Below are 16,428 nucleotides of genomic sequence, written 5' to 3'. Positions count from 1 at the left end.
ATATAGTTTAACCACCACGCTGTCAATGTATATGCCTATTATATGAGGAAATAACGTTTTAAGGTGATTCCTCCAAAACTTTATAAATCATTTTTAAAACTAGACATGTTTGAACAGGCACTAACACACAAACAGGTCTTGGCTGCATCTCATGCAGAATATGGGTTTGTTACAGATGTTCTCCTGCAAGCTACATCTTGCCTATCACAAGAACATTCATCTCCCAAACACACCATTTCACCTTTTCTGCCAGAAGCAAAACAAAACACACGCACAAATCAGAGAGCTTTTATTACTATTATTTTTAATTCTTAAATTCTTTCACTTATTCTATATCCTTACAGAGAAGAGGAAGCAAACATCTGATTTCTCAAAGGCTACTGTCTGATGATAGCTCAGTTTTCTTTCCCCCTGAACAAGCTAATGATATTAGGGGAGCCTAACCCATGTCTTTTTTTTTAAACCTACAAAACCGATGCCTGGGCCAGCACTGACTCATAAAACTGGAGACATTAGCTCATGGCAATGATTCAGTCGTGAGAATTCTGACAAGAGCCTCTTCCTCCCTGGTGCTTTAAGAGGAGAATCAGCCCTGAGTAAGTATGGCTTGTGATCTAGGCACAGAGGTTACTGTGACTGTGATCAAGTGCTATAAGGAAAGGGGCAGTGCTGTCTGTGTGACAACAGCCATCCTAAGGAGAAAATCACTGTCTTCATAGGAAAACAGTTTCACAGCAGCCCCGGCACGGCCTAATTAGAAAAGTCCAGGCTAGGCACCGTGGCTCACTCTGTAATCCCAGCACTTTGGGAGGCTGAGGCAGGTGGATCACCTGAGGTCAGGAGTTTGAGACCAGCCTGGCCAACATGATGAAACCCCATCTCTACTAAAAATACAGAAATTAGCCAGGCATGGTGGCAGGCACCTGTAGTCCTAGCTACTGGAGAGGCTGAGGCAGGAGAATGACTCAAACCCGGGAGGCGGAGGATGCAGTGAGCTGAGATTGCGCCACTGCACCAGCCACTTCAATCAGCCTGGGAGAAAAATATGAATTTCATTCACTAGACTACTTTGGTCTCTCCTCAAGGAGAGAGGAAAGGCAGAAGGATCAAGGTTTGGGGAGCTATTAGGCTTTTGGCATTTATTACTAGGTGTGAGAGAGAGCATGCAAGGAAGTCTTGAGATTAGGCTGGATAAGAATTATCTCACTGAACCAGTACCTTCATCTTGGACCCCAGGTGAGAGGATATAAATATTCATTTTGCAAGACAGAAAGCTGAAAGGTACATGTGCTGTCTCTATCCAAAGTCTATCATGCGATTTGCAAGAGAGACTTCCTAGTTTACAAATCACTTCCACCCCATCATCTCATTTACTCCTCACAATAACCCTTCAGGGTAGGTAGCATCATCCTCATTTCGAAGACAAGAAAACTGAGGCACCAGGGAGGAGGCGATTCGTCAAGGTCTCAGCTAGAGAATGGCAGCCAAGGCTATAGGACAGACATGCTCTAGTAAAATAGCTAATCATTTTGGCTCCTTTTCTGGCTCTCCATTCCTCCTCCCTACCTTTCTATCTAGCCCTTTGAAGTAGTGACTTCAGCAACTGACTCCTGCCCTATCTCACCTGTGTCCTCCTGTTGAGTGAGCCACATCGCCGAGTAAGTGCCCAGCTGCACGGTGTGTGTCTGCAATGCTGTGGCATTCTCCAAACTGCTCTCCTTTACTGCAGACCCTCCCACCAACCTCCGTCTGCTGTCAGGTTAATCTACTCTATATACTGATCTGAAGAGGTGCTCAAAAAGTATGCGATGTCAGCACACTGCCCATGTGATAGTGTTAAAATGCCTTACCCTACATAGGCTGGCCTATCCTACCTTTCAGCTTCACCCTATGCAGTTTCCTACACAGAAACACAGCTTCGGAGAGAAAAGAAGAGACACTGTCCTGGGAAAGGCACAGAAGGCTTGCTGTGTGTTTTGATGTAGGCTGAGTTCACTACCTGTCTGGAGGGTCTACTCTCTTCAGTTAACCAACGGTCTGGCATAGAAAAGGTCAATGGCAGTCATTCTGTTTCTTTCCGGTCACAAAATACTTCTCTTCTGGATGCACAGAATTTGAATTCACGGGGAACTTCAGAGGCCGCTTGATTGTTTCTCTCCTCGAAAACTTGAGTCAAGGGTCTCTCACTCTCTGGAGGTGGAGAACTCACCACCACTGGAGGCAGTGCATGCCACGCCTAGAGAACCCTGACCATTCGTTTTCTTTTGCCATCTGCCTTCCTGTGGCTTCCCTTCTTATGTGGTTATTGTGCCTTTGGGGACATCCAAAGAAGTCTAAAGTATCTCTAGGAAAGCTGGCCGTAAAGAAGGGGCTCTATACAACTGATGAAGAGTGTTATCATTTTGTAGCATGAGTCCCAGTCATTTTGGGTTAAGGCTACAAAAACAAACAATGCTCTTTCCCAAGGCACTTGAACTTACCTCAAAATTGTGCTTCTGAAACAATTATTGAAGACACTTGTACATCGGAAGTGTGCCTGGTAGTGCGCCTGGGTATAATAACTCAATGTTACAAGAGAAATACTACTCATCTTCCTGGAACAACAATTTTAAAGATTTTTTTTAATGACGGGAAGAAATATTTATATTTAAATGCAAAGTTGAAATAAGTTATTCAAAAAGGAAATGATATGTCTTCTATGGGCCATTTCAGATTAAACCCTCAGGATGCCTAATGTAGCCATTCATTTTCCTCTGTCCTTAATTGGGGTAAAAGTTTTAAAGTACTATCCTAATAAATCACCTCTAATAGGCACCAGAGGCTAGAGCTACTTTATGGAGATTTCCTGCTATGATTCTGCACAAATCTATGAATAAGGCAGGTTTAGTGTAAATTGTAATCCTAAATCTATGATGCATCCTAATAGAAATTACCATTTACAGGCATTGTTTTAGGTACTTTATACTTATTATTTCAAATCCTACCGATAACACTGTTACCTAAAAGAGTATTATCCCCATTTGAAAGGTGAGGAAGCCACTCTAGAGACAGTGTTTAGCCCAACGCCATACAGCTAGAGAGAAGTGAAATTCAACCCCAGATCTATCTGACCACAAAGCTGAATTCTTTCCCCTACACTATCCTGTTTCCTCGGGCACTTTTGTTTGTCCTTTAGTAAAAAAGCCATAGTCCCTGCTTTCAAGGAGAGTGAGGATGTGCTAAATATCATATTTGTAATCTTCATCTTGTAAAACCACCAAAAAAGATATATTGTAAGTAAAATATACTTTATAGGATATCTCGTAATTAGCAGTTCAGGAAACATTTTCATTTTAAATCAGGAACTTACGGAAAGAAGATAATTCAAAGTATTGCATTTTTTTTGTTTCTGAAGTCTAAATTCCAATGTCAAATTAAGAAAGCAATAAATTAGGAGATAATCTATGCCCTGCAACCACATGCCCAAATAACAACTTAAAAACAAAATTTCATAGCCATTAAAAACAGAAAATCTGTTAGCTGGGAATGCTTTAAGCCAGGCATAGGAAGACATGACCTCCCTTACTGTTCATACAGCAGTGTGGGCAGCACCCAGGCGAAACACGTTCACTCTAATTCTTTCCCTTGTTGTTCTGAAGCATCCCTCCATGTGGTAAGGACACTTGACCCTCTATTTAGACCAGTAACAAAAGATGACAAAGTAGCTGTGGCCATTTCTCTCTCTCTGGCTCTGGAGGAGGTAGAGATTACTGCAGTCGCCAGAACCCTCAAAGGCAAACAGTATGAATGCAGGAATGAAATCTAAGCACCGTGAAGTGAGGCTGTATTCTGAGTTAGTGTAAGGGAAACATATATTCAAAAGTAACTATAATAAAATACTACTTCTAGCAAGTAGAAAAATCATGTAAGTAAAAAATGCTTCTATATGAAAATACTGCTTCAATTACATTATGGTACTACCAAAATAAAACCACTGCTACTACACATGAATCAAAGGTCTTAATTTGTTATTGCTTCTTTTGTTCTTTTCACTAAAATTCAAATAGATATTTCATGGGACCTTCTTTCCTGGAAATTTCAAAGCATTTTAGAAAAGTACATACAATTATGTATTATTCATTCATTAAGACCACCTAAAGTGTTGGGTATATTTTGAAGAAAATACACTGTTCTCAAAAAGCGGCAAGGCTTACTAGGCCAAGGAAAGTAAGACATCTTTTCTGAAATAGTTCAGTCAACTCTCCTAAAAAGAAAACTGAAGGAAATAATAGGTATGTCCTCATATTTGGAAGCAAAAATACCCATGAGATTACAGAATGCAATAATCAAGGACGTGAAGATTGTAGATAGATTGAATTTTAACGTGCTATTTGAATTGGTTCTTCCTCATATTAGAAGTTTATATCCATAAAAATATACCATCAGAGCTACAAATGCATCTTAGAAAACATCTAACAAATGTAATACGTGTGCATTGTACTTTTGTAAAAGGCTCTGCTCACTAGTACCCAATAAACCATTTCACTTCCCCTTTCTCCTTTTGTTCCTTCTGATGATGCTCTCCCTATCTCTACCCCTAAACTCGAAGTGTCTAAGATGATAATTACACTTAGGTTGGGGGAGAGGTGTGAGAAAAGAGTCTATAAAAATTTAAAAGATTGTTCCCAGAACCATTCTTATACCTACTAACACCTAAGTCTACCACGCTTGTGCAAAGAGAAACATTATAACTGAAATCCATGCTGTGCTACGGAAGAAATCAGTTCTGAAATACAAATGCATTGTAGAAACTTATACAAATGGTCATATATTTAATTGCTTTTTGAAGAGAAAACCAGACTGCAAGAAGTCTTCAGTTCCTTGTGGTTCTGATGCTGAGTGAGGCCTTTTCTTTTCCCCATCTACATTACTTGCTCTATAGCTTTTACAGCAAAAGGTACACAGATGAGTTAATGTTTGCTAAATTATGTGATAATTCTCTGAAAGTATAAACAACTGCACAATATGTCTTTGTTACATTTACATACAACAGTATTCAATGTAGTCATTGATGATAGATAAAAGTAAAATAGAGCTGGGCGTGGTGGCTCACGCCTGTAATCCCAGCACTTTGGGAGGCCGAGGCGGTGGATCACAAGGTCAGGAGTTCAAGATCAGCCTGGCCAAGATGGTGAAACCCCATCTCTATCTTTTGTAAAAATACAAAAATTAGCCGGGCGTGGTGGCACGCGCCTGTAATCCCAGCTGCTCAGGAGGCTGAGGCAGAGAGTTGCTTGAACCCGGGAGGGGGAGGTTGCAGTGAGCTGAGACTGCACCACTGTACTCTAGCCTGGGTGACAGAGCAAGCCTCTGTCTCCAAAAAAAAAAAAAAAAAAAAAAAAAAGGTAAAATATAATCCGTTACCAGTGAGTACTGTGAAAGAACAATAAAAATCTAAAGAATGAAATATCTTTTGGTAACTCTTGGATGTTGACAATTCTACTTGTAAAAGACTGATTTAAGCAATATCAAAAATAATTATTTGCCAAGTATCTAAACTTAAAGGTAACAAAATTAGACTGAAGCATTTTTAAAAGCAGTGTACGTTTACTTATACTTGTATAACTTCAACACAGCCTGGTTGGGAGAATAAGCAAAGGAGAAAGAGGTTACTTTCTTATGTGTCTTAGTTCAAAAAGAGATTTTTAATCATCACAATAAGGATCCATTTTCTAGGCATCCATTCTAACTATGGGAATATAGAAAAAGTTATTCCAAATTCCTATTATGAAAATACTTTCTATTTTTACCTGTTGGTCAGTCTGCTTTATCTACCAACTATCCACCATTTTCCAAATGCTTTATTCACTAAATCCATGATTTTGTATGGAAAGGTTATAAGAAAGGTGATAAACTTGAATTGTGTTTAAAGACAAACTCTGGGTCTAACACACAAATCATGTCCTCAAATTCCTTTTCTAACATCAAGGCAAAGGTCTAGGAGTCTCCCCATTAGCAACTCAAACTCTTCTCATATCTAGCTGTCTTTGAGGGGCTTTTATTTCCTCAAGACTGCTCTGTTTTGGGGAGAGGCATCAGTCAGGAAGAGTAAATACACTCCAAAATTACATTTTCAAATTCAATCAGATACAGTTTTTTTTTTTTCTTACAAGCAAAATTCTTAAGTAATATCATTAAAAATGGATTCAACTGCTTAAAATGAAGACTGACCTACACTACAGAATTTTTTTGAGCATCATTCCTAGTAATAGGAATGTATTATACAAGTATCCATTCTAATTTTCCTATGGAAATTTTGAGAAACATAGGCTTCTCAAATTATTCCCCATGAAATGGATCAAAATTATGGCATGTCGAAATGTTAAAGTATTTGTTATAATAAGCAGTCAGTTCTAGATAAGTTTATAAAAATAACATTTTATAAGTAAACAATACATACATGTCAAGGCATACAAAATATTTAAACAAACTTTATATGACAATGAGAATCATTTTGCTACTTCAAATAATTACAGTGGCTTATGGTGGTAATAGCTTTGCTTTTACGACATAGAGTTAAATATATCTATGACTTACTTGATGATAATATCTTAGTCAGACATGTTATCCATAATTATGACATTGTTCTTATGGGAAAATGTGATTTGTTTTTCAAGAATACAAAGTAGGAATAAAAGAATTTTTGAGGCAATTTGTATTAACTCCAGGGCTCTATATACATTTTTATATTTTATAAATATGAAAATCTCAAATGAACACACAGTAGAAAGGAAAAGTAAGGCAGAAAGATAGAAGGAAGGAATATCTTTCTAGCCCAAATTATCAAATTCTAATTATTGTAAATTAATTCCATTGTTATTCAACTGGAGTAATATATTTATATGTATCTAAATGTGCATATTTATTTACATTTAAATATGTATTTACATTTTTTAAATGGAGTGAATTTTTCTTCTCATGACCCCAGTAAAGATGATAGCATTTTAAAACCTTTTACTGGTTCTGCAAAAATGTTACCAATAAAACACTGAAATGCTTTAAAAAAAAATAAAGCTGGTTAACAGAAATGAGATTCAATTAAACATTTTTTAAGAAGAAACTCTTTTACATCAGAAAAAAATTATGTATAATTTTTCATCCCATATTAATGTCTAGGGACTTATATATTTGTGTTGTTTTATTTCATGTCTTTGTAGAAATAAAAAACCTCAGAAAACTGCCTGAATTGTAAGCATCGTTATGATACAGATTCAAGCAGGTAAATCTAAAAACAAAATCCAGGATGAGATAATAACATATTATGTTTTTAGAGCTTCTCCTCTCAGGCTCCCAAAGCACTTTATAAACTTTAATTAAGCCTCACAGCAATCTTGCCAAGTAAAAATTAAAACACTCATTTAACATAAGGACAGAGACAAAAGACCTGCCCCAATTCATACAGCTTGTTAGTACCCCAACGTTGTCCTTCTGAGTCCCGTATTCTACTTAATGAGTCACACTCCTCGGGAGCCTGTCAGATGTCTTCTCAAATTCAAATGAGAACCCTTAAGTAATCATTAGTCTTCTTGTTTAATACAACTTGGAAACCACTCAAAGGCAAAGTCTTTAGAAATAGTCTCCTCAACTTATTCATTATCGTTTTTATAAGATTCCATGTAGATGATACTGGCTGAAGAGCACATGAAGCAAAACAAAAATACAAACTTAGGCATTCACCCAAGGAGGAACTCCTATTTAATCAATGAACTTGAAAGTCTGGTACTAACACAATTAGAAATTAAGGTCCCTGCTCTGTTTTCAGTCCGTTCTGATACAATAACAAGGTGGCAAGTTGTAGTTTTTGGTTTTTTTCCCACATGAATCTTCGTTATTAAATTCACACTAAAATGAGAAGTCTCATTCTATCTGTAAAGTGAGAATCCCTCCCTAATCTACCTCACAATAAATTAGATCTAGGGTCTCTGACTACTATCAAATTTTCTTTTAAATTTCACGTGGGGGGCCTGATGATAGGGTCATGATCATTACCAAAAACCACAGGAGAGAAATCTACTAAGATCATTACCTTTAGGTCTCTGTGTGCCTCATTACAGGATCCATCGTTCTAAAAACCATTCCATAGCTACAAAATGTCTGCAGGGCTTCAAAGAACTGAAGAATTATCTTTCTATTCTACCATAAACTCTCCTCTAATTTTGAAGAATTGGAAGTTGTTGGAAAGCTACATTATCTCAAGTATCCTTTCAGTCACAGTGACCTGACTAGACATACCAACTGCTGAAATGTAAAACCAGGGGGTTTTATTTTATATACAGTTATATGCTTTTATTCATGATATGACAGCTGAAACTGCCAAATACTTTTCATGAGAAGCATACATCGGCCCTTTACCAAAGCGGGTAGGAACCATTGCATAGACGTGGTGATGTTATGGAAGTAGCTTATTTGGGGCATGCGAACAGGAGAAAGTGCAAAGCTCATGTATGGAAATGTACCAAGAGCAACAATCCCACAATAAATGGTACACATAACTCAGGGCTGATGTTAAGTTTACATTCATTTTAAGGGATCTCTGTTGAGCTTAGTATATAGTTTTCCAGAGTCATTAAAAGTGCTTATGACTTTATTTTCTCTTTGTACTTCAATTATCAGGTGATTTTTGTTCTGGCACACTATGTGCTAATTAAAAATAAGCTATCTGTTAGTAAGCTAAGAAAATTGATTAGAAGCCCTTTAAATCTTAGTGTTCTTTTCTGAGTATGACTTTGGCCAATTTTAAGGAGTTAAGTTACAGAATTCCATAAGTCTCTAATGATAAGCCTAGGAACAAACAAACAATAAACTTTTCAAAATTCCAAGTATCCAATACTGCATATCATTAGATTTTTAAAATATGAAATGATATAAAAATGAGACACAGAAAGGTCATTTGCTGTAAGAAAACAAGTTGAGAAAAATACGTTCTGATAATGTATTGCTTGGTTAAATGCAGCAAGAGATTAATCTATATGACTTCGTAAAGGAATAAAGAATTATTATTTCTGAATAAAATATACCTGCTAGTAACCTTTCTCTTAGATGTTGATTCCAGTTATGTTAGTTATTTTAATAACTAACATCCAGTTAATTTATTTAAACATTCAGTAATCTCCCCTTGTTACCATTAACACATTACACAGGATGGCATGAAGTCTGTGTACTGTTTTGTTCCGCCTGTAGTGTTTTACAAGTATTTTTTGAATTAGTCTCATCATTTTAAGATATGAAGTTATTACATGCAAACCCAGGTTCCTAGTTGCTCTTTAAAAAAATCAATATTTAATAGTTTAATATTGTGATAATTTAATATTTTAAATAATTTAATCCTAGGCCTACTTTCCCCTGTGACAACAGTCTGGGACTGGAAAGCAGATGTCCTTGTAGATAGAGTATGTAAACTCATTTTGCCACAGTCTCTGTACTTATCATTTGGCTCATTTATGCTACCTCCCTGACCCCAATGACATTTGAGTTTTCTACCTCTAAAGCAGCCCATTATTATTCGCCAAAGTGATTTGTTATATGAAAAGGGTCTGATAATTTAATATTGATAAAAATTTCCATGCTGATTGATTTATATCATGTTCTCCATATTAATTTATGGAGAAGAGTGAAGCTATGGTTAAAAAAAAAATACCATGTAGCTGATGATACCTACAAAACCAAATTAACTAATAATAATAACATAAATGAAGAAAAAAGAGAAAGAGGGAGTAGAAGGAAGGGGGAAAAGAAATGGGGGAAGCAGAGAAGAATAGGGAGAAAGAAGAAAAGGGAAAAGCAAAGGATTTTCCTGTTACTCTTTTAGTAGGAAAAGAAATATAAGCTTTATTTAAATTATTCAGTTTTAAAATCAATAGTTTTTATAATGTTCATATGCAAGATCAGTTTAATTTTAAATAGACACTCCGTGTGCAGTGAACAGATCACTCAAAATAGTATGGGAGGCTGATAAGCATTAAACTGGCTCATCACGAATACGCTAACCTAGAGTCAATCTAAACAAACTCAGGCAAGAATGCGGATTCAGTTATTCTGCTCTGGACCAGGGAACAACTCCTCGGAAGCATCCTTACAATGAACATTCATTTTAAATCCAAAACCTAGAGGTAAGTTACTTGAACCATCACCAAGAATCTCTAAGCACTTTATTTAGCACATTCTTCCTCAATACTCTGTGAACTAAGAAATAACTTAGATAACAGACTAATATTCTCAATGTTACTATTTTCTTCATCATGGAAGAGGCACAAAAATGCACCGGATATGTATCTTACATGATTTATGAAACAGCTATGGCAAGAAGTGAAAATTATCTTGTTATGATAAACACGAACCCATGTATTAGTGGCACGAGCTACTGACTTCTGCCCCTCACCAGTAAAATCTAACAGCCACTCAGTTGTAAGATTAGATCAAGCCCCAGATGACACTCAGACTTTAATGGGGGAAGTGCTTCCATTGTGAAAGAAAACTGATAAATCTTATTTACCATTGAAGAGTTTGTCTGTACATCTTGTCCTCTGATGGGCTATTCTTAAGAGTCTCTAAATTCCAGAGGGCCATGCAATTCGCTGGGTTGCATTAGATTTCTACAGAGCTGGCAGCCTTTTTCTAGAAGTCTTACATTACAGGTAACCTGATGACAGGGCGGGTGGGCCGCAGGCCCCACCTCAACCTGACTGCGGAGCCAAAGGGAGTGAGCTTGCGAGCCCAAGACCCATAGGCTGGGATCAATGGAACTCTCCCGGGAACTGGCTGTTCCCCTTTCAAACGCCACCTCCCTAATCTCTCCACTTGCTCAAGTCAAATTCTCCAAAGCTCTGAACATGACACGAAGCTGGCATGGTTAAGAAAGGCAAAGGAAGAACGCTCTCTATAAATCACGGGTGAAGGCTGAAGGGAACAAATTCATGGGCAGTAAAAGAGTCAGAATTGAGGGCTCCTGCTGGGAACTACAATCGTTTCCTTTAATTATGAGAAAAAACGTTTCTTCCCATTTATTAAAGGTTTACCGTATGCCAGACATTGTGCTGGGCACTAGATCAGGCTGTCTGCCATACAAGACCTTGAGGTCAATGACAGGAGAAAGATACAACAGCAAAAAGTGATCCTATGTCCCAAGGGTAGGATCCTTCCTTTGGTCTGAGCACAATTTAAAAAACAACAAAACAAAAAAACAACCTGAGGATTTTCATGGCGTGAGAACACAGAGAGGACTCTTGTATCATGAGCTGTGAAAAATAGCTCTCAAACTGGCAAAGGTGTGTGAGGCCAAGAATTGAGACAGACTGACCTATATTCACCAAGAAGCCTCATCACTAGAGTGAAGCACAAAGAAACACTCCCCCTGCAAGCAGGGTTCCTTACCGGGACTCTCAATTCTCAAGCAGGTGCCACAGAAAGCTCTCTTTTTCCCTCACCAGCAACTCCCACAGCCTTCCTTATCAGTACAGAGAATTCTTTCTAATGGCCATATGGTTACTTCTTATACCACAATTTATTAACGCCACCAGTTTTTCACTGGTGACTGATTAGGTTACTTCCAGTCGTTTGTACAGTAATATGCTGACTCTGCAATAAGCAAGGCCCACTGTTATTCTTTAACACCAGGAATACAAAAAGGCATTCCCATAATGAAGCCTCAGATTAAAAATGAGGAACGAATGTCAAAAATCAACAGGTTCTTAAATCTGGAAACGGCATTTCCTTGTACTGGCAAGGAGAACCTCCATCTGGCTTGGGCAGGCTTCGGAACGCGGCAGAGCCAGCCCGCAGAAGTCTGCATTTGGGAGAGGCTGTTACCACCCTTTACCATCTAGTCATATATTTGGATAGTGGATAGTATCACAGTCCCTCTATAAAGTGTGCATGTTAATAACCCAAAAGCATTAAGAAAAAAACAGTGGAAATTTTATTTTTCATTCTCTCAAATGGTTAGCTTTAGTACAACCAAAGGTACTAAAGTTTTGTCGAAGCCTCAACAAAACTACCATAAACTCACGAACCGAAGAAATTCAAATTCAGACTCAATAAACACTTGGGACCATATGAGTAGCTAAGTGCTAATAGGCATGTTTACATGAAGAAATCTTCATGATAAGAAAAGTATTAATGTTCCCATTTGGAGGTAAGAAAAGTAAGGTTTAGAGAGATTGAATTTTTGGTGAAAGTCCCATATACTGTTAGTAGGTTTCAGAGTTGAAATCTGAATTTAAGTTTCTTGCCATCTCCACATTACCATGCTTTCAACTGTTCTATGATTAACGATTCCCAGCTACAATGCTAGACCAGCACTACATTATATAAAATGGTAGGCCTCTGTAACTAGTATCAATTAAATTGTGGAAATAAGAAAATCTGAAACTAAAGTAAATGTTGGTTTGTGGTGTATGTATGTGTGTGTGAAACAGAGAAGATGAAAAATGTTGTCTTATTTTACCTCATTTCATTGAAAGAAGTTTAAAATAAATACCATATTTTTGTAGAACTGGAAACACAATCACATTTGTTATTCAAAACACAGAAAAGCAAAGGAAAAATGCACATACACTTTAAATATATTAGCTATATTTTGACAGTAATCCTGAGGGTAAAACCAGAAAAGTTAAAAAAGAAAACTTGACATGAAAGGATTGCAAGTGATAAAATGGTACTAAAAATATTTTTATTAAAGAATTACCAGAAGACTATGCGATAAACATGACCTCCCTCTAATGACAGTTGCTTCTGTTTCTTCCAGTTTGTGGGCAGTTCTAAAATGCAGCATTTTATTTTGAAAAATTGCTTTAAAAAGGACAAATGCCTAAGAAATAGGTGTTGTATAATAAGGCACAAAAAATTTCTCTACCAGTTGGACTCTGTGACATAAGAGGCAAGCTCCAAACTACACAGGCACTGCCTGCTCCTGTATGCCCCTCCCTGCTCTCAATCCAGAGGAGAGAGAGGCTAACTAGGATGGTGGAGAGATTTGAACTGGGGTGAGAAAGGCCTGGATTCTTCCCCATCCTTGGCTGGTTATTAGCCATGTGACCTTTATGTTGTCTCTGAGTTTCCTCATCTATAAAACTGGGGATTACAAACTTGGTTATGGGGCTCAACTGAGACAAATACATGAAAAAATCCTTTTTAAAATGGGAAGTCTGTTTCTAAACATGAGGATAGGCCGGGTGTGGTGGCTCACGCCTGTAATCCCAACACTTTGGGAGGCCGAGGTGGGCGGATCACGAGGTCAGGAGACAGAGACCATCCTGGCTAACACGGTGAAACCCTGTCTCTACTAAAAATACAAAAAAATTAGCTGGGCGTGGTGATGGGCGCCTGCAGTTCCAGCTACTCGGGAGGCTGAGGCAGGAGAATGGCGTGAACCCAGGAGGCGGAGCTTGTAGTGAGCCCAGATCGCGCCACTGCACTCCAGCCTGGGTGACAGAGCAAGACTCTGTCTCAAAAAATAAATAAATAAAATAAAATAAAATAAAATTAAATTAAGATGAGGATATATAATTTGGCTCAAAGAATTAGAAGTTAAGATGCAGGTATCCATGACGAAAAACTTACATCATTTTTGGTGATCTCAGTAGCTGCTCAGATAAGGGTTCAAGTACCCTAATTTAGAAGAAATGCAACTGGGCCTGAAATAAGCCTGGTTGTGAACAAGAAAGAAATTTAATAAAAATATAATTACCATGTGATAAATGAGTAGAAACCTTATTGTAAAATGTATAGGTAGAATGCAGCAAATTGAACAAAAATCCAAGAGACGCAAAATCACTTAACCAAGGACACTCATGAATGGCAGATGATATATCAGTAAGAACCAAAGTCCTTTTAAAAACTTTCTATGTTAATTATGAATACTATCATCTCACCTTAAGAAAACAGAGTAGGTTTCACCATCCTCATCCTCTTTCTCATCTGAGGCACAGACTGAATTTTAGAAAGATAAAGTGGCTTGGCTAAGTGTGCATCAATGATCAAGACCGTAACACAGGTTTTCTGTCTCCCAGTCAGTGTTCTTTGCTCATCACCACAGTGCAGCCCTTTTTTCAGGCCACTGATATTACTGCTGTCACATGTAAGGAAATTTTACCAGCGTACTCCTCCAGAATATTTTCTTTTCTTTTAAACCTACCATTTTGGTAGAGATCTCCAACCTTTTTGAGTGAGATAATTGACTTCTCTGAAAGAGGGGCTTTGATTGATGGTTTAGGATTATGCTAAACCGGAAAATAACTTCAGTTTTTTGTGGTTTTTTTTTTTTGGAGGGAGGAGACAGACTCTTGCTCTGTTGCCCAGGCTGGAGTGCAGTGGCGCGATATCAGCTCGCCACAACCTCTGCCTTCTGGGTTCAAGCGATTCTCCTTTCTCAGTCCCCCCAGTAGCTGCGATTACAGGCACCCGCCACCACGTCTGGCTAATTTTTGTATTTTTAGTAGAGACAGGGTTTCACTATGTTGGCCAGGCTGGTCTTCAACTCCTGACCTCATGACCCACCCGCCTCAGCCTCCCAAAGTGCTGGGATTATAGGTGTGAGCCACCACACCCAGCTGACTTTAAGATTTCTATATGAGAAAGTAGTGAGGAAGGGACAGGGAAGGATAACTAATTTGATGTCTTTCTTACACCAAGCTTCATCTCCATGGTTTTCTAACAATTTTACAGGGAAAAAAAGCGATTATTCATTTAGCAGCTCTAAGATGCCCACCATCTCGTCAGACATGCCCACTCCTAATACAGTGGAGCCCTGGTGGAGTAAACTAAACTAGTAACTGTTAGTTTTGAAGACTGGTGATTGTAAATGTCCAGTTGGTGACCTAAGAGATATCAGTGTTCCATTTATAAAATGGTTATTCTTGTGGCTCTTTAGCAAGATCCTGCTTAGATCAATCAACCAACTATTTGAAGCTTATAAACTCTAAGTTTACTCACCTGCAGTATCCATCGCCTCCAGAATTATAAATGTAAAGGAAACTAAGGATTATGACACAATTTATGAGTAACAAGTGGAGGAGAGATCAAGTTTTAAGCTGATACTTTCGCTCTACAGTTGAAATATGAGCCACAGGAGACTTACTTCTCAAACCACAAGAGGAAAGAACTAAAACAACATTAATTTTTAGACCATTTGGGGAGATCCTGACATAAAATGGTTGAAAGAAAGGATATAATCCAGTGAGAGGGAAGAAGAAATGGAAAACAAGCCCAGCTACACACAAGGTTCTGTAACTTTAGGCATGCCTCTCAACTTAACCTCCAATTTCTTCAGCTTTCCTCACTAGTACAGTGGGACTTATAAAACTTGTCCTGTGTACTTCACAAAGAAAGGAGGTGAAAAGGAGGAAATGGATGTAAAATGATGTTAGCGTGTAATAGGTTTTATGCATGCGGATCATTTTATAAAATATACAACTAAAGACTGGAATGAACTAGGTACTACATATAAGATAAACATAGAAATGCTTTCCAAAGACACCCATTTGTCAAAGAGAGAAAGAACTGTCAAAAACAATTCTAAAGCTACTTTTTATTAAGATGATGATATTTGGAAGCATTTCTACAATCTATATAAACATTAAGTTGTTTGACAAACATACCGCTTTGGTCTTGAACATTCTTTGATCAACCAGTTAAAACCAACTTTGTAGGTGTCCTCTTTTATACTTGAGCTTTATTCGTGTTATAATACATTTCAAAATGCACTTCGAAATAAAATTTTCTTGTATCAAATTTATGAAAAAAAAAATTCCACGCTTCCTTAGAAAAGCTATATACAGAAAGATTTTTTAAAACAATTTCTTTGGACTAATTCTTGCATCTTCCTAATTTATGAAAAGAAAATTCCATGCTTTCTTAGAAAAGTTATATGCAGAAAGATTTTTTTAAACAATTTCTTTGGACTAATTCAGGGCCCTGATGTGTATATTTAAGGGCTTCCTTTTCAAAAAGAATATTTCTAAATTAAATAAATATATACATATCAATAAATTATAATTCACTGATAAATTATTATAATAAATAGTAATTTATAAGAAATTATACAATTTACTGATAAATTATAATTTATTGATACCTACATGTATAAACATATTCATCCTTCCTTCATAAATAGGATTTTATTTTCTGAATTTTTATAACACTATATTTATTACTTTATTCAGTTTTTAAAATCACACCTTAATGTGACATTTACTTCTTTTACAATAATGAGACTGGTAAACACTTTTCTGGAGACTGTAAACACATATCCCATGATTATGATACTTCTTGTTGGCACAGTGCTCTTTACTTTGCCATCAACTTTCGCATACAACAGTGTGAAGCAGGCAGGAGCACACTGACTGAAGCTGCCAGGACCTGGCTAGAAGTCAGACGTTTGGTTCCTAAATTGGG

General features: G+C 37.4%; 1 protein-coding gene across 3 annotated transcripts in view; it reads right to left on the bottom strand.

Moving 5' to 3' along the window:
* Positions 1-16,428, bottom strand: part of TP63 (tumor protein p63) — a 262,272-nt gene that overhangs the window by 70,013 nt on the left and 175,831 nt on the right. The window lies entirely within an intron of this gene.

This window comes from Chlorocebus sabaeus, chromosome 15, assembly GCF_047675955.1.
Source record: "Chlorocebus sabaeus isolate Y175 chromosome 15, mChlSab1.0.hap1, whole genome shotgun sequence".
NCBI lineage: Eukaryota > Metazoa > Chordata > Mammalia > Primates > Cercopithecidae > Chlorocebus > Chlorocebus sabaeus.
This window is presented reverse-complemented; position numbering and strand designations above follow the sequence as displayed.